Raw genomic sequence first — 26,399 nt, forward strand, 5'->3', positions numbered from 1 at the left:
TTTATCACATAAGCATGAATTATATTTCTTTAATACAGATGGTGAGAGTCCACATTCCATTACTCATTCTTGCAACTTGGAGGAGTCAAAGATCCCCAAGAGCAGACACCCATTTCCCCTCAGAGTGCAATGTTTGTTGGAGGGATGTATTTGGAGTATGGATAGTGACATATTTTCCACATTTTGAGAATTAGTCACAAGCCTTCCACAGGTGTCACAGGGACATGACTTTTGCCGCCTCCTGTTGGGTCGCTGATTTACTACTATTTTAGATCCTCTGCTGGTTTGGCTTTCTGCTGGTTTATTCCAGTAGATTAGTGCCTATAAGTAAGTACTGTTTTTTAAAGCTACATTATAGTCTTTGAATTTTTTTAAGAAAGACATTTCATTAAGAAGGTTTATGAAAGCAGAACATTCGCTTACATGATTTTCAGAGAGTCTAACATTTTAAACAACATTCTCACTTACTCACATTCTTTGACTCTTTATATTGTTAGCCTTTGCAGACAGGTTTATCTAGGACTGCTCTGCTGATTGGTGGCTGCATATACCTACCGATTGACATTGGCTCACCATGTGTTTAATTAAAATATAGTAGTGTATTGATGCTCATTCAACACATTATACCAAGAGACTTAAAGGGACACTGAACAAAGTTTTTTTATTTAGTGATTCAGATAGAGCATGCAATTTTAAACCACTTTCTAATCTACTCCTATTAATTTTTCTTTGTTCTCTATGCTCTATCTGATCACGATCGAAAATATTTTGGGTCAGCGTCCCTTTAAGCACATTGGAGAATAGAAGAAATGGAAAACCTGGTTTAAAAAATTATGTGAAAATAAAATATTTGAAATAAAAACGTGTTTCATGTCCTTTTAAGGGTTACATTAGAAATATATGTTCCCAATACTAGATTTGGAAATCAACAATGTGGAAGCCATACATGACACAATACTGAGCATTTACATTATTAAAAATATCAGGACATAACATCTAGATTAAGTAGACATCTCATATATATTTATCATATAATAAAGGTCAATGCAAATTGAATATATTATTCAAACACAAAAGCGCATCTTTAGCAAACATATGTTGAAAAATAAACACAGCACATTAATTATTTTGAAAAATGAAAACATTGTTTACAAACATATTAAACAAGATGTAGTATATTCATGGCTTTAGACTTGCCTCAAAATGTATTCGGCATGAAAAACATATTGCCTTCATTCGTTTCTTCAACGAGACAACCATCAAAAGATATTTTTGTGTTCTTTATCAGCTATTGTTCAACAATGTACATGACTGGCACAATCCATAATCCATGAAAGTCATGGTTTTAAACTTGTGTTCTCTTTCACAAACGTGGGTTACGTGGAAATTCAAATATTGCGGGAGAACGTAATCCAATCAGACGGATTTAACACCTTGGCATGTGACGTCTTAAGCAACATGGCGCATCAAAGATCGCGTAAAAACGTCATCCTATCAAAGGCGCATCCGAGATCGCGTGAAAACGTCATCCTATCAAAGGCGCATCCGAGATCGCGTAAAAACATCATTCTATCAAAGGCGCATCCGAGATCGCGTAAAAATGTCATCCTATCAGAGGCACATCCGAGATTGCGTATAAATGTCATCCTTGGGGGCGGAGCCTACAGTTGCAGAGACAGGACGTGTTTTGTGGGAGCTCCTGGTTCCACCACAGTGTTTTATACAATTTTTTATTGTTTTCTTTTCTAAAAAATTCTAACCCTGTGGATAGGGGCCAGGGGGATACTACAGGACTCAAGAAATTGACAGCCCTGAGGGAAACTTTCTGGATAGACCACTCTGTCTAAGTTCTGCAGCTAGGCCTCAAGGCTGCCACATTTATAAAGTGCCGGGGATTACGCTTATCCGCCCCCTGGGAGACTGGGGTTATGAGTGGTACTAATTACTACACAACTTTAATTGCTCTTCTACTAATCATCTGCCCTAGGGAAAAACTAACAAGGGACATGGAAATGACTGCAACATCAACTTTGGAACTCAGTAAGCTCCTTAACCTTCATCAAGCGGAGATAATGACAGCTCTGACAGAGACCTTCACCTCTCTCCGCATGGCTGCACAGCAGGCGAGCAATAGCACCGTGCTAAACACAGAGCCCTGTATGAGGGATAAGGTCCTGGGGATTAGGCACTCATCACTTGCCTCTCCACACCGCAACTTTCTGGACGAATTCCAGCTGACAGCCCAGGAAACTATGCAAACCGCATCCCGCACTTCATATTGACCGGTGAAGCAGAATTACAATGGTTCAGATTGTGCGTCCCCAGCCACAGCGACACGGCACAATTACAGGAGCACAGGCCCCCCTAATACCTTGGCAAGTCACAGCTTCCTCATGTCTGGACTTGATGTGATTACCCGGTCACAGAGCCTGGGGAGATCTGCAGGCTCTGTTAAACAGTCAGTGGATACTGAGACAGCGATAGTGGGAGCTCTACAGTTACATATGGAATACTCTACGAGAGAGGATGATCCGGAGATCCTTCCCCCGGAGGAAGCCTGTGTCACTCAGTGAAAACTAACCCTAGCCATTGGTCTGCAATATGGGAATTTGACGTGCAGGAGCCACGAGGAGTGTATTCCTGCTTACCTGCGCAATTTGAGAGGAGATCTGAGGACACTTGCCAAATATCATCACACCGCGGAACTGAAGGCTCAGAACAGCCTGGGCTAGGTAAGCAACAGATATGTCCCCATAACCACACGGCCCGGCGATAACAGTCCTGGTAGGAGGCAGGAAAGAGCGCATCCTGATTACTTCATTGAAAGTTTGCTTGGTACTCAGGCCAATAATCACCATAGCATGGGACAACACTATAATAACACTGACTCCCAGTTACACTGCTACGTACAACTGTTGAAGGTTGGTGTAGGATGAGGGTAGACATGCCATTAGACTAGCAGCCACAGCAGCACCTAAATAGATGTTGAGGCCTATTCACTGCTATGTTCGTTTGATTTTAGCTAATCCCTGTTACACAGTTGGTATAAGTTATGGAGTGCTGATTCAATCGTTTATAACATCAGCCTGTTTGAATTTCCCTGGACACTTTCAGCCTATGTTATGGACATGATAGATATGATGTATATGGGACTTTCTTGCAAATTCATCGATTTCAATATACTGTATGCTACTCCCAGTAGGCACAATGTAGATAGGGACAGATATAACCTGAAAACTGTGGTGACTGCCTTATATCAATTTATTTGCGCTTACCCTGCATAGTGTATTTCTATTTTTTTTTTATGTAAGTGTAAACTCTGAGGTAGGCGTTAAGTATTTCAAATTCAGTCAGGTAGATGGTTAGATATATCAGTCTGGTTTCTTGCCACCTTCACGAATACCACTATGTACTATGGTTACTATATGTTTTAGAATTTTACTTGTTTAAATAACAGACCTATGTGACATCTTCATAGAATTGTAACACCTATAGCTATGTTTGTTTACTGTTCTTGCATTGTTAAATTGCACAAAAAATATACTCCTACCAAGATGATGCAATGAAATACTGCTATGAGACTATACATAGATACCAGGCTTCTCCACTAGAGGGGAGCAAAGTTTTACTTATAAACTTAAAAGAGTTTCAGTACTTTCTCAGTTTTATACACTCTAGAGCAGCACTCAGACTTCTGAGATAATCCCCCAGAAAGACATGGTGCAACCTTAACAAATATTCTATTTATACCCCCTTGTTCCTAAGTATTTACTTTATAGTAATAACTATTCATTCCGCTATGCAGGTGCTCTTTATACCAAGTTATCATTGTTCTTTATACAAATTTGTTTTGCATCATTCCCCAAAACATCCTGGGCCGAAGAGTGGCCTGATTAGTTATTTTATTTTTTTCCCAAAGTCCCCCACTATTAAATCAATCTAGTCTAGGAGGTCCAAAATAGCCCCCCCCCCCGTGTCTTTGGGGGTAATTACCACTTCATATTATATCTCACTATAACTTGGGGATACACCGTAATAGAAAATATGAGGTTCACTTTTTATTGGCTTTCTTAGGCAATACGCGTTTTCCTAGTTAGACAAGTCTTTATTTGGAGATTGTGTTCATGTCAGTGGATTTTTTCTCTTGTATGTTTGTAATTCGGTGATATAAATTGCCTGTTGTACTTATTTTACAACCTCAATAAAAATATATTTAAAAAAAAAAAATGTCATCCTTTTAAAGGCGCATCCAAGATCACGTAAAAATGTCATCCTATCAAAGACGCATCCGAGATCGTGTAAAAACGTCATCCTATCAAAGGCGCATCCGAGATTGCGTAAAAACTTCATCCTATCAAAGTCCGCATTTTACAGCTTTGAATGTCAATAAGAAACGTATTTATATTTTAAAAACTAGTATGTGCTATATTGTTATCTATGAAGTGTGTTTATTTCATGTAATGCACAGCTTCACATAATGTCCCGCTAGATAACGTAATACTGTGATATATGAAATATAATCCATTCTTGGTAATAAGTATATATTTCACTAGAATAGGAGGATTCTGAAAAATTTAGGAAGAAGCAGGGTTTAAATGGACATGAAACACACATTTTATGTTACACGATTATGTAAGAGATTTAAATTTTAACAACCTTTCAAATTTAATGATATTATTTTAATTTGCTTCCTATTTCTCTTGTTATCTTTTGATGAAATGGGTTTCGAGGTAATCTCAAGAGCTGCAAACAACCTATGTTCTAAATGCTGATTGGTGACTGCATACATATACCGATTGTCATTGGTTCACCATAGTGTTCAATTAGAAATCAGTAGTGCACTGATACTCATTTTAAAAATTAGACCAAGAGACTGAATTAAATTTGATAATTGAAGGGATTTTTTTTTTTTAAATTTAATGTTAGACATAAAGGATCAAATACATTTATTGGTTCAATGTCCCTTTAAGGATTAACAACATAACATATTTTTTAAAAATTGACAGGAAAAAATAAATATGAAAAAACACATATTAATGCATTAAATTTTATTATGATGTCTGAAAAGTAAAAGAAATAATATAAGTGAGAAAAAAGTCAGAATGATAAATCGGCCCCATTGGAGCCATCTGACAAGGTGACATGGTGCATCACAGTCCTTGGAGGGAGTTGACAAGGCAAACAAAGGTCAACACAGCCCCATTGGAGCCATCTGACAAGGTGACATAGTGCATCACAGTCCTTGGAGGGAGTTGACAAGGCAAACAAAGGCCAACACAGCCCCATTGGAGCCATCTGACAAGGTGACATAGTGCATCACAGTCCTTGGAGGGAGTTGACAAGGGCAACGGCCAACACAGCCCCATTGGAGCCATCTGACAAGGTGACATAGTGCATCACAGTCCTTGGAGGGAGTTGACAAGGGCAAAGGCCAACACAGCCTCATTGGAGCCATCTGACATGGTGACATAGTGCATCACAGTCCTTGGAGGGAATTGACAAGGGTAAATGCCAACACAGCCCCATTGGAGCCATCTGACAAGGTGACATAGTGCATCACAGTCCTTGGAGGGAGATGACAAGGCAAACAAAGGCCAACACAGCCCTTAATATAAATCTGACAAGGTGAAATAGTGCAACAGGCACAAAAAAAAACTAGAAAACTGGCCGAATGGCAACAATAAACATAAAAAACAACAAAATAACATGTGGATGGAAGATTAAAATCTGCACCCTCGGACCATCTCCGGATCCTCCACTTATGGGGCATCAGCATCACCTTCATCGTCCTGTGCATTTACGTCTACGGCTTCATTCCTTGACCCTAAACGCATTACACGTTCTAGAGTCAATTCCTGAAGCTGCAGATGGACACGCATGGTGTAATCAATCCTTCCCAGCAATTGACTGTTACTTAGCTTGGTCTGCTCAATCCTTGCTTAGAGCCTCTAGCGTTAACCATGCTGAGTCACAATCTAACAGAAAAAATAATAATATTACAGAACATAATAAAAATAGAGCAAAGAGACATTGTAATAATTAAAATAAAAATCAGTATTATAATTAAATCTGCTATATAGAAGTTTTACACATTTAATATGTTCTGCAGAGATAAACTAATAAGATATTAAGACAAATCAAAACCCTCTCAATCTTCAAAAATATATTTCTTAAGTTGATGACACACTGTGAAAAGGGCAGTGATACCAAATCAAAAATATTGGCATATATACATAATAGATATCCAACATCTACGCAATATCATTTTGATATTTTTAAATGTGGATGTTGATTTTAAAAAATGAATATCGGAAACATTTACATTAATAAAATAAAGAAAAGGTTTTTCAAAAGCTTTTTGATTGGATCAGTATAATGTCCCTTTACTAAAGTATGTTATAATGTTGATTTGTACTGATACTTACATCGGTGACTGGGAAGGACTATCCGACACCCAGGACAATGAAGGTGGGGACTGGGGTAAAAGTCTTGAGGGGAAGGGATGGGGTGAGGTGGGGGTCTGGGTTGCCGCTCTGGTGGAGCCTGCACAGCCGGGGAGTCAGGGGCCTGGGGAGTTGGTGGCTGTGCAGGTGGGGGATATCTAAGGGCGGCCAAATGGGGAGAGCGGCGAGGGGGGGCAAGTAATCTTTTTTTGGGAGGGACAGGGCACAAAGAAGAATGGGAAAGGCCGGGAGTGGGCTCTGGCTGGGAAGGGGTGGGAGGGGCTTCTGGCTGGGGGGGCGGGAGGCTGATGCCCAGAAGTGGAAGGTCCATCTGAAATATAATATATATATATATATATATATATATATATATATATATATACATATATGATATTAAAATATTGGATTATCTTTAAAAAAAACAAGATTCAACATTACTTAAAGTTTGGATTCTTGTTCTATCAAAATATTTTGACAAAGTCACAATAATGACTATGTTTTAAGTGATTGATTGATTTGAATCCAATATAATTAATAAGAAGATTAATGTATCCTTTAAACTCTGACTGTTCACTGTTATTTTTCATGTAACATTTCATAAATACATTACAGTTAATATTTTTCAAAGTCAACCTTATGTGCTAATATTTATGATTTTATAATATATTTATGTTGTTGCAAATATTTGGATATGCATGTATGCATTTGAGATTGAAATGCAATAGAATTCTTTCAGACACATGCCCATAGATTGATTTTTAGAAATCCAACAATTGAATAATGTGGAAGTGTTTAATATGATCTAATTCAAATGGCCACTCCACCTAGCCTTTGAAGCCATGTAAACACTGATTTACATATATATTTCTGTGATTGCCTTTGTAATCTTAAATGGACTAATGTGAGGCTTGATGCTTTAATCAATTACTATTCAGAAGATATACACAGTAGATACTACCATTCATTTTAAATATTAAGAATATAATCTTCTCTATCTGAAATTCCATTTTAAGATTATTTTTTGTGAATCTCTCTTTTACATTAGGCTTAAATGTATGTCATCCCAATATTAATAGACATTCCGAAATGCCTGCTTTTTATTTTAATTTTAATGTTTTTTTGATTGAAATGGACACTCTGCACTTAAAATTTTAACAATTCAATTTACATATCATACGTCCTGAAATTAAATACAGGAATTTAAACTTGATTCTGTTTTATGTATACTTAGAAGTGGTTTCTTAGTTCTAAACAATGATGACATAATGATATGGTCTGCATCTAGGCACTCAGATGAATAGCAATGACTGTCTGTACAATCAGAATATGATTATTGGGGTTTTGCATGAAATATACATGTGACATCATGCTGTCATTAATTAAAATTAAGTACATACATTTTTAAAAACTGTTAAACATATGTTCATGCTGCATGATATAGAAAGTGGACAGTAGTGTATTGTAAATAATATTTACTAATATATTTTTAATGGACAAAGCTGTAGACTTTATTTTTCTTCAAGAGTATGATTTTTAAACAATAATACATGTTAGATACATGTTACATATATTTGACATACCATCAGAATCCGAGGGAGCCACTTCCTCCTCCATCACACATTTTACATCAATCTCTGAAAAACATAATATGTTGTGTACACGTTACAAAAAAATTCTTAGAACATATGTTACTGGTGCTCAAGTACACACATCAATGTTGCATTGAAGAGATACTGAACCAAAGTTAGGAATTACATCATTTTCATGGAGCATGCAAATGAAATTAGATTTGTAATTATCGATGAGTATGAATTACATTTTATAGTCTGTATTTTTTTTAAATTCACAAAAGCTGAGCACATGGATCATTTAAGAGTTCTCATGTGTTTATCACTTGATGATTGTTGTATAAATTTAAAATAAATATAAACGTGCTAGCCATGTTCTGAAGCACAAAAGTGTAGACTAAGAAACTTTGAGATCTTAATCTTAAAATAAAATATATATATATCAGAGGAGTAGATTATATGTTTTATTCAAATGTAATGCTTTATCAGAACCATGATCATAATATGTATTACAAAATACAACTTCAATGACATATGAATGAGTCAATGGACTTACCAGAAGCCTGCAAAGGCAGGTCCCCATCAGTGCTGGATCCCTCTGTGCTCGTCAAAATAACTAGTTCTATTAGTGAGATTAAAATATATTAGTGAACACAGTTTGGAAATCACCAAATCACATTAGTATAAAATATTCAATATAATATAATTAGAAATTTGAAGACTAGAGCACTAATATGAACAATAAATATATGAGTTGATCAAGGTGATATTAAAGAAAATTATGTTTTTAACATATGTTGGATTTCTTACTATATTAGACAGCCAATTATTCTCATATGAATCAATGGCATATCTAATTATAACTATTGATCCCTGTTTTAAAAATAATACAGACACACACACAACACTTTGAATAACAACTGGTGACAACTACAAGATAAGCCATGTGGCACATAGATCCATTTGTGAAATGTACAGTAATCTGTTTTAGGACACAACACATATTGATCACAATGCAATACATAATATATTTTAGAAAAAATTTAATCATGGTGCTGTTCGAATATTTTGATATATCTATAAAGGTAGTCCAAGAGTAAAAGATGTGATTTAGATATCAATATTGTTTCATCAAAACAGTGTAAGGATTAATTTAGATATTTGTAATGAATCTTAAATAGTAAAATATCTTGATTTGACAATGTCACTGTTAAGGAATTGTCTAGTTCCATATGTTGATGTAATAAATGGGATAGAGCATGCAATTCCTAAATAAATATATAATTTCATGCTATCATCAAGAATCTTTAATTATCCTCTCGTAAAGGGACATGAAACTCCCAATGTGTAATTGTATTTTTTTACAGATTCAAATCCAGCCTGTGATTTAAAAAAAGCTTATAAATATATTTAAATTAGGTAATTTTCTTCATTGTCTTATAATCTTTTTTTAAAGGAGCAACAATGCCCTACTGGGAGTTATTTGATGACATTTGTTTAACCAATTAAAATATTATATAATGGGCATCAACCAATCATCAGGTTACTCCCAGTAATACATTGCTGCTCCTGAGCCTACCTAGATATGCTTTTACACTAAGGATACCAATAGACTGAAGCAATTTAGATAATCGAATAACATTTGAAACTTGTTTCATATCACAGGTTGTGTCTAAATCATAAAAGAAAAAGGTTAGTTTTCATGTCCCTTTAATGATAAGAAGAATATATCAAAGCATATGAGATGTTTATTTATATAATCTCTGCACATATATAAATATGTGTTAGTGTTGTCTAAATGTAGCCAAAAACTGTCAAGCACTACCCAGGGGCATAATACTAAATGGCTATGACCCTAAGATTACATTAAAATGAAGATATCAAGAATAGAATGAATATCTTCAAATACTCATAATTTAATATATGTATTACAATGGAATCCAAAATCTGATTTGTTATTCATATTTTAAAATAACATTAAAATAGATTTAGAGTATCCATATTAATAGAGATAAATGTGAATGGCTGAGGTAATGTTATGTCCAAGTTTGTGAGACAAAGGTAAATTAAAATGAGACATACTACACTCTGACGAACACGGGCTTGAGGTTCCAGCACCAACAGCCATATCTGTAAAATATTCAATCATGATTGGATATAATTAATAAAAATCAGGCCATGGACACAAACAATCTTTTCTTTTTGTTTTTAGAATTGCCAAAGTAAAATTATATTTGTATTCACGCGAGTTCATTGTTTTCTAAATAATTTTTTTTTAAAAAAGAGAACATGTATTCTTATTTTCAATCTTTTATGTTGTTGACTGTCGCTTTAAATAATTTTTTATTCTTGCATTGTCATCAATTGTTAGACATTGTTCATTTTTTTGTTATCTTGCTAGTATATGTTTTCTTTTTTTTTATTTTCTTTTTTTTTATTGAGGAAACAATAAGTAAATAAATGTGTTCTGGACAACAACAATACAGCAATCATTTGATATACATGAATAAAACTAATCCTCATTTTTCCGGCCCTAAAAACGCTAGTTCAGGCCACTCTTGGACCTTATCTATTATCTTTGTGAATGTCCAGGGGCTTATATTGAGCTTAAGTATCACAGAAAAAACAAAATAATCAAAGACAAACAAGAGATCATTTGCATCTGGGATAACATGGTAGGGTATAGAACATATTTTGATGTTTTCGAACGCTGTTACAGGCCACTCTTGGGCCCTGTCTGCTGCCTTTGTAAATGCCCAAGGGCTTAAATTAAGCATATAACATACATTAGACTAAAAGCAAAGAAAACCAGTATGCATTTGAGATAAAATAGACAGAATGTGATATAAAACAGTATATGAATATTGACATTATATATGCATGAACCAGAGCTGATCTCAACATCGCAACAGAACTCACACAGTAACAATTAAACAGACTTTATGCTGTAAAGAGGGGAAAAGTGCTGCTATCAGTTTGGATTGTTAGCGAGAATGTCGTCTTTATTCCTCCTAATACTGATATCAGAGGTGAAGGCACAGATGCACCACTATGGGGGGTGATATCGTAATGTACATAGGTTTAGATATGCCTTATATGAATTAACCTCCTTGTGCCCGACCCATTTATTAACTCGATTTGCATCCCAGTTAAAGTTTTTAAATGTGAAATGTAGAAGATGTGGGATACTGCTGTGTGACAGCTTTGCAGTGGCAGATCCGCTAAGATAATTACTAATATTGGTAAGCCAGGGCACTGTATCCAAGGCACAGCATACCTTGCCGGGTTGTCTATGTGCGAATGGTCCCGCTACAATTTCGCAGCATGTTGATGTCTGTTCCACATCCTGACATTTCCGCCCCAATGCCAGTGCAGATGTCACGGAATCAAGTCCTCTCTGTTTGTCTGGTGCCATCCCAACGAACTCACCAGAGGCCACAGCAACCGAAGCTTTCCTCACCCATTGCCAGGTAATGTGTAACGGACTGTTATCTAGCAATGCTGTCTGTCAGGTGTAGACAGCGAAGACTGCCTTTCTTCCGTAGGGGTTGTGTTGTGTACTTTGGCAGACTCTCGCTTCCCCTTCTGTGTTGAGCGATCTGTGACAAACGGCAGCTTGGCCTCCTTTATGTTTTCCTTTCCATCGCCATCTTGTAATACATAACTTCCATCATTTTGCAATAGGTTTTCTGTATTTATGCATGGCCGTGGTGGTAAAGTATTCTCCACTCGATCTAAAGGTGATGTTCTCTGGTAAATTTTTTAAAGCAAGTTATCCAGCTTGGCAAAATGCTGGTCTAGGTCACGGGCAATATCTGTTTCCCATGAGGTCATCCTGACAAGACGATCTTGTGAGCGATGTATTAGAGGCAAGAGATCGTGCTGATTACAAGAATGGTAGTAATACAATGTTCTGTTATTGTTGTTAAGGATATCAGTAAGGCAGATATCAACTGCCAGCACTGTAAACCTGGAGATTCCGGGGGGGGGGGGGTGCTAACTATGTGGAGGCCACCGCCATACGTCTTAATCCTCCGAACTGTGGCCCTGGCGACATATAAACAGCTTTCGAAAGTGGAAATGTAGTCACCACCTGCTTGGTGACTGTTATGTGTAGGATTATACAAGGTGATTAGCTGTTAGTTGCTCTAAAATTGTCGGATTAAAGAGGATTCCTTCAGAGCTAGCAGTAAGTGCATCCTGTCAGGTATGCGGTTCGGACACGCACCCGCTAGTATATGTTTTCTAATGTAGAAGATTGTAAATAAGAATACTGTATTCTTCACATATATAATATTTAACGTATACATTTGACCAATGTCTTAAAGTAATGCCACTGTTACAGCAAACACATGTTCACGTGTCTGCGCAATTATATCTTTCGTGATCATCGCGCAATTAGTCAAAGCGTAATTGCGCATCCGTGATTCATAATTGATTTTGATATAGTAGTGTGATGAGTATAATTTCTAAAGACTTTGAATATATTTTCAATTAGGTGTATTACGATATTCAAATCGGATATTTGTAAAGATTGAATGATAACAATTAATATTTACAACTGTGGTATGATTCAATATTCAATGTCTGAAATGGCGGATGATAGGGATTTCACAGATGCGCAATTCCATCTTAGCTCTGTGACGCATATTCGGGAGAGCACAAGATACATCATTCCTATTTCATGTGTGATGATTCTAAATTCAGATATCTAAACATCATATGTAACGTGTGTTGTGAGATCTATATAGGTTGAATATATGACTATATACACATAGCTTAAAGGGACACTGTACCCAAAATTTTCTCTTGTGATTCAGATTGAGCATGAAATTTTAAGCAACTTTCTAATTTACTCCTATTATCAAATTTTCTTCATTCTCTTGGTATCTTTATTTGAAATGCAAGAATGTAAGTTTAGATGCCGGCCCTGATTGGTGGATAAATTCATCCACCAATAAAAAAGTGCTGTCCAGAGTACTGAAACCAAAAAAAAGCTTAGATGCCTTCTTTTTCAAATAATGATAGCAAGAGAACGAAGAAAAATTGATAATAGGAGTAAATTAGAAAGTTGCTTAAAATTGCATGCTCTTTCTGAATTACAAAAGAAAAAATTTGGGTACAGTGTCCCTTTAAATATATACAGGTAGCCCTCAGTTTACGCCGGGGTTAGGTTCCAGAAGGAATGGTTGTAAATCAAAACCGTTGTAAATTGAAGCCCAGTTTATAATGTAAGTCAATGGGAAGTGAGGGAGTTCGGTTCCAGGCCCCTCTCAAAATTGTCATAAGTAACACCTAATATATCATTTTTAAAGCTTTGAAATGAAGACTTTAAATGCTAAACAGCATTATAAACCTAATAAAATAATCAAACAACACAGAATATATAATTAAACTAAGTTAAATGAACAAAAACATTTGCTAAACAGCATTATAAACCTAATAAAAAATTAAACAACACAGACTTCACTTGCATTTTTCTGCAAACAGTTCTTTCTATGCATTCCAATCTGGACTGATTTATAGACAGGAAGATCTCGTTCCTTTGAAATCTGCTCGATAGCTCAGGTCTAGTTAAACTGATTAATTTAGGCTTTGCTGCAACACAAGCGGACAGCTCCACCTACTGGCTATTTTAATAAATGCACTGCTTTTCAATGCTTTTCAATAGCAGTCACATGACTGGAAAAAAAGGTTGTTATTCTGAAACGGTGTAAATTGAACCGTTGTAAACCGAGGGCCACCTGTAATCAAATATTAATATATTCTGTGAAGTCTGATATTTACCTGGTTCAACCTCTCTACTTCCTTCTCCCAGGTCACCGATTGGAGAAGCAGCTGCACTGGGCTCTGGATCTTGGGTGTCATATCCAGCATTTGGGGAAGAAGAAGAAGTTTGGGAGCGAGAGGATGCAAATCTGCAGGGGAAATGGAGATTGAGGAGGGTGAATAAAGTCTCCTCATAAGTTAGCAGGTATAGTGTCCGTGGGGGTGGATCCTGCTTTCCATCCCTCCGACAGGCTTTTACCCACTCCTTATGAGGTGGACTTTTTTGGCGTAGCCACAACCTCATATCCCAGAATCTCCACATGATTTGATTCTGGGTCCTCTGGATGTCATACACCGCATTAACCGCTTGGGTGACAGACAACCAGAGGGTCTTCCTAATACTTTGCTTCATAAACTTCTTCTTGTTCCCAAACAGATACGGATAGAACTCCTCAACCGCGTTGACCAATGCCACACTTTCTGCCCGTGTGAACCTGGGAGACGTCATGTCTGCCGAGTTGGGTATTTATATATAATAAGGATATTATAATATAAGTACCCCAGCAGGCATTAGAGAACTGACAAAAATGGCAACGTGTAATGGACTTTTATATGGTGAAGTAAACATGAGATGCACCATGGGACATGGTATCTGTACATCTGATTTGATGAAATATTGAAATTTTGTTATCATGTCTGTGAAGCCATACTGACTCAAGTTATGTTTGTGTGATGAACTCTGATTGGCCATTCCTTAATGTTTCTTATCTTTGTAACTTTCATACACATTCCTCCTGGGGGTGCTGTTACTACATTTTGCATTTAGACTTATTTGTTATTTATGGGATTGTTATGCGTATATGTGTGACGCATATTTAATATACGTGATCCGTTAAATATTAATATATTAAGTTTACATTTTATCTCTATTTGTTTTTTATTCACAATAGTACATTTAATCCAGTCACATTAGTAAATGTTTTGCACATTAAGATGTTTAAGATTGATTAGCTTATTTCATATAAATATATTTTTATTAAAAAATCAAACATTATTCATTGTTTATTAAAGAAATATCGTGAATAATTGTGAAGTATTGACATTGCTAGATTAAATGTATTTAGAATACCAAAAAATACACATCGATTGTGTGCTAGTGCGTGACATTACTATAGAATTTTTAAATATGTGAATCTCGTGTTGCATAATACGTTGATCACGCTAGATTTATGTAATGCGTAATCTGTATTTATAATAGACATAACTTTGATCAAAATGTTTTTTAATGTTAAAAAGAACGTTTGTTCCTTGTTATTAAATAAAAATGGAGCTTGTATTGGTCAGAACTGCTCATATATATTTTGCACCGGCATCTTCATATTTAAAGAGACGTTACACCCAAATATTTTATTTCATGATCCAGATAGAGAATACATTTTTAAACATTAAAATGTAACTCTATCGATTAAGCTTATTCTTTAGATATCCTTTACAGAAGAAACAGCAAAGCACATGGCTGAGCCAATCACATCTCTGTGCAGCCACCAATCTTCATCTACTGAGCATATCTAGATATGGTTTTAAAGGAAAGTATATCAAAAGAATGACTGTACATTTGAAAGGGTAAAATTATATTTTCTATAGGAATCAGGAAAGAAATGTTTTTGGATTACTGTCCCTTTAATTACAAGATATGCAATATTTAAATTTATCTAAAGACTTCTGTCTTAACATTGTAAACATTGTTGGCCCACCCACAAATAAGTAGATATTGCACAATAATGCTTTGCTGATCATAAGCCTAGGGGGCCTATTTATCAAAAGTCTTGCGGACCTGATCCGACAGTGCGGATCAGGTCCGCAAGACCTCGCTGAATGCGGAGAGCAATACACTCTCCATATTCAGCATTGCACCAGCAGCTCACAAGAGTTGCTGGTGCAACGGAGCCCCCTGCAGACTCGCGGCCAATGGGCCACCAGCAGGTGGTGTCAATCAACCAGATCATACTCGATCCGGTTGAATTCCGGCGATTCCTGTCCGCCTGCTCTGAGCAGGCAGACAGGGTTATGGAGCAGCGGCCTTTAGACCGCTGCTTCATAACTGCTGTTTCTGTTGAGTCTGAAGACTCGCCAGAAACACAGGCCCACAAGCTCAGTTCGGATCTTGATAAATGGGCCCCTATGAATCTAGTTTGTGCAAACACAGAAAAACATGATAATCAACCATATGTGATTATTAAAGTCATTTTATTTTTATATTCTAATCTGCTCTTTCTGAATCATGCAAGATTAGATTTTATTTTTGAGTTCCCTTTAAAAATAAACCATCCCAAGCTCAAAAATTTTATTTTTTACAACATGCAGTCATGTGTGAATCTTAAAATATATTCAAATAGATTATATGATATACATATCAAAAGGGACATGAAACTCCAAAGTTATTACTTTACTACAATAATAATTTTGGCATATTCGATCCCGTTATATTCATATATGTTGGACTTGTGTGAGAACCTTGTTTTTAAAATGTCCACTTATCTCCATCCTTTCATGGAGATTTTTAAGGATTCAGTGCAGACTCTTAAAGGGACAGTATACTATCATATTTAGAGAAATTAATGTGTTTCCAATTCATTATTATTTTACTATCAGCAGAGTATATAAATCATGAAATTAAATGATTTATGTTGGTCTCTGAATTATTCTTGTCAATCAAAAAATATGTGTAATATCTTGGATAGATAGTCAATTCTATTGGCTCATCCAATCAGCCAATCGGATTGAACTTAAATCCGATTGGCTGATTAAATCAACCAATCTGATTTTTTATACCTTATTTCCGATTGGCTGATAGAATCCTATCAGCCAATCGGAATTCGAGGGACGCCCTCTTGGATGACGTCATTTAAAGGAACCTTCATTCTGCCTTAGGACATCGGAAGAAGAGGATGGCTCCGCATCGGCTGGATAGAAGATGGCTCCGGAAGGATGAAGATAGAAGATGCCGCCTGGATGAAGATGTCTGCCGGTCCAGATGTCCTCTTCTGCCCGGATAGGATAAAGACTTCTGCCGGGTCTGGACGTCCTCTTCTGTCCCATCGGTGGCCGGCTGGCTGAAGACGGCTCAAGGTAGGGTGATCTTCAGGGGGGTAGTGTTAGTTTTTTTTAAGGGGGGATCGGGTGGGTTTTAGAGTAGGGGTGTGTGGGTGGTGGGTTGTAATGTTGGGGGGGGGGTTTACAGGTAAAAGAGCTGATTACTTTGGGGCAATGCCCCGCAAAAAGCCCTTTTAAGGGCTGGTAAAAGAGCTGATTACTTTGTAATTTAGTTTAGGGTAGGGAAGTTTATTATTTTAGGGGGCTTTTTATTTTATTAGGGGGCTTAGATTAGGTGTAATTAGATTAAAATTCTTGTAATATTTTTTAATTTTTTTGTAATTTAGTGGGGGGGGGGTTTGTATTATAGTTTAGTTTATTTAATTGTATTTGAGTTTAGATAATTGTAGTTAATTTATTTAATTAATTTATTGATAGTGTAGTGTTAGGTGTATTTGTAACTTAGGTTAGGATTTATTTTACAGGTAATTTTGTAATTATTTTAACTAGGTAGCTATTAAATAGTTAATAACTATTTAATAGCCATTGTACCTAGTTAAAATAAATACAAAGTTGCCTGTAAAATAAATATAAATCCTAAAATAGCTACAATGTAACTATTAGTTATATTGTAGCTATATTAGGGTTTATTTTATAGGTAAGTATTTAGTTTTAAATAGGATTAATTTATTTAATGATAGTAATTTTATTTTGTTTTATTTAAATTATATTTAATTTAGGGGGGTGTTAGGGTTAGGGTTAGACTTAGATTAGGGGTTAATAACTTTAATATAGTAGCAGCAACGTTGGGGGCGCGAGATTAGGGGTTAATAATTGTAGGTAGGTGGCAGCGATGTTAGGGAGGGCAGATTAGGGGTTAATAAATATAATGTAGGTGTCGGCGATGTTAGGGACAGCAGATTAGGGGTTCATAGCTATAATGTAGGTGGCGGCGGTGTCCGGTTGGCAGATTAGGGGTTAAATAATTTTATTATTGGGTTTGCGATGTGGGGGGGCCTCGGTTTAGGGGTTCATAGATAGTTTAGGGGTGTTAGTGTACTTTATAGCACTGTAGTTAAGAGCTTTATGTTCCGGCGTTAGCCCATAAAACTCTTAACTACTGACTTTTTATGCGGTTGACGGTAGAGGCTGTACCGCTCACTTCTTCCAAGACTCGTAATACAGGCGTTAGGCAAATCCCATAGAAAAGATAGGATACGCAATTGACGTAAGGGGATTTGCGGTAGCCTCGAGTCGCGGAAAAAAAGTGAGCGGTACACCTGTACCTGCCATACTCGTAATACCAGCAGGCGTTAAAAAGCAGCGCTAGGACTCCTTAATGCTGCTTTTTAAGGCTAACGCAGAACTCTAAATCTAGCCGAAAGATTATAGAGATTAGAATGTAAATCTAACATTAAACTACACTGTTACTTTAATGTAAGAAGCTAAACACTTTCATTTCTTAAAAGGGAAATGAGCAAAGTTGTTATGTATAATTTATACTTCATATCCTCAAACATTTTAAGAATTTTTAATCTATAAATCACACAATCAAATCATAGATGTCTGTATCTACCTCCCCCTTAAATTTGTTAAGATATTTGACTTTAACATTATCTGCTTAAGCTGTGTTTATATTTAATTTAATAAATTAATCAAAATGATTATATTTGATATCATGCATGTGCTTGTAAAATACTTTACCAGTCATGGGACTAATATTTTGTTTACATGTCAGAATATTAGATGGATGTATTTCTTGTTATCTTACTGTGATATGTATCAAATATTAGAATTTTAGTAATTCCCCTAAAAAAAGGGGATTTACGTTTGGGGACAGGTCAAAGTTTCCCAAATTATCCCAACAGGGTAGGCCTATGTATCCCTGGAGGGCAGTGCCTGATACCTGGTTAAATATCAAAGAAATATAAGGAAAGAAAAGGAGGTATCTTATGGCACACTTGAATGGAAAACTTTATTTTCGATCTGATATTATAGAAAAGGCACTAAGGAGAAAATTAAAATATAACTTTTATTAATATCTTTAAAACATTTAAATGACATGAAAACAAAACATATAAAATAGGGAGATTTGATGTTTTCAAAAAGTGTATCCCAAATGGTACTAAATTGTCATTTGTAAGTCACATAGGAACAGCTAGATAAATGCTGTTTAGTAAATAACCTCTATCAATCTATATTTAGTTTCCTATTACCATGGGAATTTACTTATACTCATTAGTGTCAAATTTCCCTAGAGATGATCTAAGTCATCCAACATAACTTGCTTATAGTAAAAATAGGTGTGAAAAAACATTAAAATTGCTGTGTCAGGGATCACACAGGGGGATAGTGTATAACTTATTGGTGTGACTTGCGATCTCGATTTGATGGGGAATCAAATATTAAGTGTAACAATATATTCCAAACTTGTTGTTAATTACTAGTGGCTGAGTAAGGTGCTTAAACAATGTTGCAGCATTGCCCCAACCCAAAACTAACTGGTTTGGTTTGGACCACAAGATAGCATGAGTAATGCCTAATAAATTCTTAAATATAAGGATTGCCCCCAAAAATATACACAGTGTTAAGTGTAAATACCCCCCTGAGAAGTTAAGGTATTATTGGAGACGTCTTCCAATAATATGATAGTGTTCTGTGACACAGCTTGTTTTTATTAAAATGATATATATATGCGCTTCTCGTTATACATAAGGGGAATAACCCCTAGATTAAAGTATTCTAAATCAATATATTTTAGCTTAGGACCCGTTAAAGGGTGATGGACAGAGTGTCACTTGGTTAAAGGTAGTAAATAAGGCTATCGTAAGTAAAGCTATCAAAAAATAGGAACAATGTGGATACTCCACAATCCAATAATGACCATACACTATGATTTTACAATAGTTTAACAGCAAGTTTTTTTACCCGCTAACTACCCACCAAGTTTAAGCTAAATTGCCGACATACGGCCAACAAAATTAGGAGATTTCTATTTTAAACACAGAGCATAAGGAGAAGCAGAGCGAACGCCTGACGCGCGTTTCGCCTACTGCTTTGTCAAAGGCGCCGAACGTCCTTCGTGCCTCCTCATTTATATTCACGCCAGCCAATCAGAAAAGAGGTGTGTGTAAAACACGTGATAAGGGTAACCAATCCTAAGGCATTGGTAACGTCATTGGAAATAGTTGTATATTACTGGGCTAGGGAAGTAGAGGTGTGTAATATAGCCGGCCAATCAGGTTACAATCTCCGGCACAAATGTAAACAAAACGTTAGGAATAGGCTTTTCACAGATCACGTATATATTGCTTTGTGTTACGCAAATGCTAGCTATTACGGAATTACTTATAAAGTGTGTCCCATTGACAATCGCCTATGCTGAGCGTACACATGCATATCTTAGGTGTTGTGATCGGGTGAAAACCATACTAATACTTGGTATTAACGTAAATTGCCTCTTCTTTTGAAAAGCTTATCCATGTTTACACACCTTAGACAGAATTGATCACTTGTATTAATTCCGTTATTCTGTTAACCTGGTATCTTAAACGGATGTATCTTATTCTAAAATTAGCAATGCTGATTATTTGGGAAAATCTTTTATACATAAGTATCTTTGAGAAGAACAATATATTTAATATGTGTCAAAAAGAGTTTATTAAAATAGTTGGGTTCTGATCTCGTATCCAACATGTGTATTAACATGTCCACACAGATGTGTAGCTTATACATAGATGCTCTTTTTGAAAAAATAATCTGTTTGACAATATGTTCGTTTCTCTATATTAAATACCTAAATTATTAAACCAATAGATTCTGTTTTGATCTCTTCGTTTTTAATACATCCTTATTCATATGTTTACCATGTTCACACAGGATTGTTGTTAAGATATAGATGGATGGATCAGTGTTTATCACTGTCCATTCTTTCTTCTTACTATACATATTCACATGTTTTTTACATGTTCATAATTGTGTGTTACTTATATCTAGATACCGTTATGTTAGGATATCATCTAAGGGGTTTACTCCCAATAGTTCTATGACATAACTTGATTGTATAGATCAATGATTATCATTTTCATATGAAGAGATCTTAAATTGGGATATTAACCAGTCACCTATGGAGGTTTAAGGCCATCTATACTTACTCTGTATAGATATCAGGATATCAAGAAAATGTGGTAGAACTATATTATGGTATAACAACTCAGATATAGCTAAATTATGTAGGTTCCCTTGTGTGATTATACTAATTATTTATTATCATACCTATTGTATGTTATAGCTACCCATACTCATGTATTTACATACACCATTTCTTGGTTTTCTGATGTTATCATCCATTGGATCAGAAACAATTATATGTCACTGTATGTGAAATTATCTATAATCTCTGATTCAACATTATTGTACATATAATTTGTGGCATCTTTCGTGGTTCTCATACATGTATATGGGATGGATCAATGTGGTCTATAAGTATGATCGTTTCATAAGTATGAACTAAAAGATAATTGTTCATTAAGGCCTTTGGGGGCCATGGTCTGAAGTCTGAAAATCCATTTTGTCTCTTCTCTTAGAAGAGTCGTTTCAATGTTACCGCCTCTAATCCCTGGTCTAATTCTCTGTAATATCCAGCATGTTAGATCAGGTTTTCCTTTATGTTTGTCTAGAAAATGTTTGGCAACTGATGTAATTTTCTTTCCATTTTCCAAATCTTTTTCAGCGTTACGGATATTGCCAATATGTTCCCCAAGTCTTGTTCTTAGTTCTCTAGTTGACATGCCCACATATCTTTTGTTGCAAACACACTGTATGCAATATATGATGTTTCTGGTTCTACAATTGTAGAAGTCATTCATATATATAGTCCCTTTGGGAAAAATCTCCATTTGTTGTACTTTACACATATATGGGCAGAACTTACATGTTCCACAAGGGTATGTGCCCTTGAGGTTGTCTTTTCTTTTGTTAACATTTTTGATAAAATGACTCTTAACAATTTTATCTCTGATTGTGGGTGCTCATCTCCACGAGACTTGTACTCTGTCCCCCACTTTCCTTGCTAGATCTTCATCTGTTTGAAGTATGTGAATATGTTTATTCAAAATTTGTGAGATTTCCTTATGTGAATCATTATAAGTAGCCACAAACCTCACTTTTTGATCGCTGTTCTCTTTTCTTTTAGGTACTAAGAGGTCTGATCTGCATGTATGAAGTGATCTATGATATGCCTTCTTAAGTACTGAGTTTGGATATATACGTGATCTGTGAAAAGCCTATTCCTAACGTTTTGTTTACATTTGTGCCGGAGATTGTTACCTGATTGGCCGGCTATATTACACACCTCTACTTCCCTAGCCCAGTAATATACAACTATTTCCAATGACGTTACCAATGCCTTAGGATTGGTTACCCTTATCACGTGTTTTACACACACCTCTTTTCTGATTGGCTGGCGTGAATATAAATGAGGAGGCACGAAGGACGTTCGGCGCCTTTGACAAAGCAGTAGGCGAAACGCGCGTCAGGCGTTCGCTCTGCTTCTCCTTATGCTCTGTGTTTAAAATAGAAATCTCCTAATTTTGTTGGCCGTATGTCGGCAATTTAGCTTAAACTTGGTGGGTAGTTAGCGGGTAAAAAAACTTGCTGTTAAACTATTGTAAAATCATAGTGTATGGTCATTATTGGATTGTGGAGTATCCACATTGTTCCTATTTTTTGATAGCTTTACTTACGATAGCCTTATTTACTACCTTTAACCAAGTGACACTCTGTCCATCACCCTTTAACGGGTCCTAAGCTAAAATATATTGATTTAGAATACTTTAATCTAGGGGTTATTCCCCTTATGTATAACGAGAAGCGCATATATATATCATTTTAATAAAAACAAGCTGTGTCACAGAACACTATCATATTATTGGAAGACGTCTCCAATAATACCTTAACTTCTCAGGGGGGTATTTACACTTAACACTGTGTATATTTTTGGGGGCAATCCTTATATTTAAGAATTTATTAGGCATTACTCATGCTATCTTGTGGTCCAAACCAAACCAGTTAGTTTTGGGTTGGGGCAATGCTGCAACATTGTTTAAGCACCTTACTCAGCCACTAGTAATTAACAACAAGTTTGGAATATATTGTTACACTTAATATTTGATTCCCCATCAAATCGAGATCGCAAGTCACACCAATAAGTTATACACTATCCCCCTGTGTGATCCCTGACACAGCAATTTTAATGTTTTTTCACACCTATTTTTACTATAAGCAAGTTATGTTGGATGACTTAGATCATCTCTAGGGAAATTTGACACTAATGAGTATAAGTAAATTCCCATGGTAATAGGAAACTAAATATAGATTGATAGAGGTTATTTACTAAACAGCATTTATCTAGCTGTTCCTATGTGACTTACAAATGACAATTTAGTACCATTTGGGATACACTTTTTGAAAACATCAAATCTCCCTATTTTATATGTTTTGTTTTCATGTCATTTAAATGTTTTAAAGATATTAATAAAAGTTATATTTTAATTTTCTCCTTAGTGCCTTTTCTATAATATCAGATCGAAAATAAAGTTTTCCATTCAAGTGTGCCATAAGATACCTCCTTTTCTTTCCTTATATTTCTTTGATATGTATCAAATATGTAATTCAATCAATAAAATGTCAAAATATAGTATGTAAATAGATTTATTTTAAAAAAAAATTGAATGCATCAAAAATGAAAATCTGAAAAAGAAAGAAAATAAATATAAACATTAGTCAATTAGGTTAGTTAATGAACACATCTAAAAATAAAAATTAAATCTAATAATTGGAGATTCATCTTCTGTCTATGCTCTAACATGTACAGGGAGTGCAGAATTATTAGGCAAATGAGTATATTGACCATATCATCTTCTTTATGCATGTTTTCTTACTCCAAGCTGTATAGGCTCGAAAGCCTACTACCAATTAAGCATATTAGGTGATGTGCATCTCTGTAATGAGAAGGGGTGTGGTCTAATGACATCAACACCCTATATCAGGTGTGCATAATTATTAGGCAACTTCCTTTCCTTTGGCAAAATGGGTCAAAAGAAGGACTTGACAGGCTCAGAAAAGTCAAAAATAGTGAGATATCTTGCAGAGGGATGCAGCACTCTTAAAATTGCAAAGCTTCTGAAGCGTGATCATCGAACAATCAAGCGTTTCATTCAAAATTGTAAACAGGGTCGCAAGAAGCGTGTGGAAAAACCAAGGCGCAAAATAACTCCCCATGAACTGAGAAAAGTCAAGCGTGCAGCTGCCAAGATGCCACTTGCCACCAGTTTGGCCATATTTCAGAGCTGCAACATCACTGGAGTGCCCAAAAGCACAAGGTGTGCAATACTCAGAGACATGGCCAAGGTAAGAAAGGCTGAAAGACGACCACCACTGAACAAGACACACAAGCTGAAACGTCAAGACTGGGCCAAGAAATATCTCAAGACTGATTTTTCTAAGGTTTTATGGACTGATGAAATGAGAGTGAGTCTTGATGGGCCAGATGGATGGGCCCGTGGCTGGATTGGTAAAGGGCAGAGAGCTCCAGTCCGAACAGGTGAACACAGGAGTATAGCGCTGATGGCTAAAAGAGAACAAGGCCACTCTAAAACAGTCACCCCAGGACTGTCATGAAAAAAACAAAGTTTAGGAGAAAAAAGAGGGCGCTAAAAGCTAAGTTCCCACCACACTTGGTCAAATAACAGGAAATACAGATATAAAAATTGAAATGAATACCTTTACTCACAGTAAAATACAATGAATTACAACAGTACACATTAAAATATGAATAGTAAGATAGAAGGGACGTCTCCCTTTAAAATTTGGATTACCACCTTAAAAAGAGTGGAATTTTTTTTTTTTATTTGTTAAAATGTTTGAGCGTTGTAAAAGATGCAGCAAGATTGTTACAATGTTAATATCGATCTTGAGTAAAATCTTCACAGTCTTTGTAACAAAGTTTCTTATGTCAGCTGATCGAAAAAATGTTGCAGTTCAGCAGATAGTGTCAGTGTGGAGTTAATATAGTAGAATTTTTCATAAGAATTAAACGATCATGTTGAACACCTTGTTATCAGGTTATACTCACACTTTTCAAAATGACTGTAATAACGGTTTAATAGCTTACACTTTTGGAGATTATCAGAAGTAAACAATATCTCCAAAGTGTTAGTAACTTTTCTTACTTGCTTGAGTCGGCTGAACCCGGTTAGCGTGATTGGAAACTGCTTTCTTACTCCAAAAAATCCTATGCTTGAGTCGGCTGAACCCGGTCAGCGTGATTGGAGACAGCTTGTTTTTCCAAACCTCTTATGTGTCAGATATTGCAGGATTCCAAGGAGGTAACGAAAATACACAGACCCGCACTTAGCGTGAATCACGCGCGGGCTACAGAGTAAAACTAGGTACCTAGATTTGAATAAAGTCTTTTGTTGGGAACAACACAAGTAAGTCTATGCGTTTCACCCGATAGGGCTTTTTCAAGATACTGGTTAGTTCCCGGGGCAAGGTTTAAATAATCATTGGATTGTGTTCATTGGTTGTGAGTCTTTCCAATTAAAGGTGGAATTTGATCAAGCTTATTTAAACTTAAGGTGGTATATTGTGTTCATTTGGATTGGGTCATCTGTTCGTTAAATAAAAGCTGATACACATAATATTTAAAAAGTTTTTTATTGCGCTCAAACTTAAAGATATCATGACATATGTTTAAATGCTCAGATGAGGTGGTAAAACTCGATTAAGGTGGTAAAACCAAAGGTGGTATTTTATATTAAAAAATAAGTTTCATATCTATTGGAATGGACAGTTTAATCACCTAGTACATAAGAAAAAAGATCATAGAAATTATTTATTAGAATTCTTTGGACATCAGCTTATCACAGTTGGGTTATATATTAGATAGTTCTAGAGAGTAGAGAATGATTTTCATTATATTTAATACAACCTTATAGTAAATTAATCAAACTATAAAACCTTTTACTGATTACTAAATATTATAAAATTCTTTTTTAATTTCTAGAATTCTAAAAGATTATATATCTTTTGTACATTTTTAAAATCATTCTAGAGTCAATATTATCAGTTCTTCATATAGGATTTAGGATAATTCATATATTATCTATATGTTAATTGTGAATTTATTATATCTTAATTCCTAAAAAAGGGGATAGATCTATCTCTGAATTGAGGCCTCGGGGGAAAAGGGTGTCAAATTTATAGATTAGTTCGGCTTCTTTTTTGAGTAATTTGCTTTCGAAGTCCCCTCCTCTCCAATCTCCTCTGACCTTACATATTCCCCAATATTTTAAATGCTGTAAATTGTTTTTGTGGATCTCTCTAAAATGTTTATATAAGTGGGTGTCTAGATTCCCTTTTTCAATATTACAGAGATGTTCCCTGATCCTGTCACGTAAAAATCTGGTGGTCTCTCCAATATAAAATAAATCACATGAACATTTTAAAAGATATATGGTGCCTT

This window comes from Bombina bombina, chromosome 5 (assembly GCF_027579735.1).
Source record: "Bombina bombina isolate aBomBom1 chromosome 5, aBomBom1.pri, whole genome shotgun sequence".
NCBI lineage: Eukaryota > Metazoa > Chordata > Amphibia > Anura > Bombinatoridae > Bombina > Bombina bombina.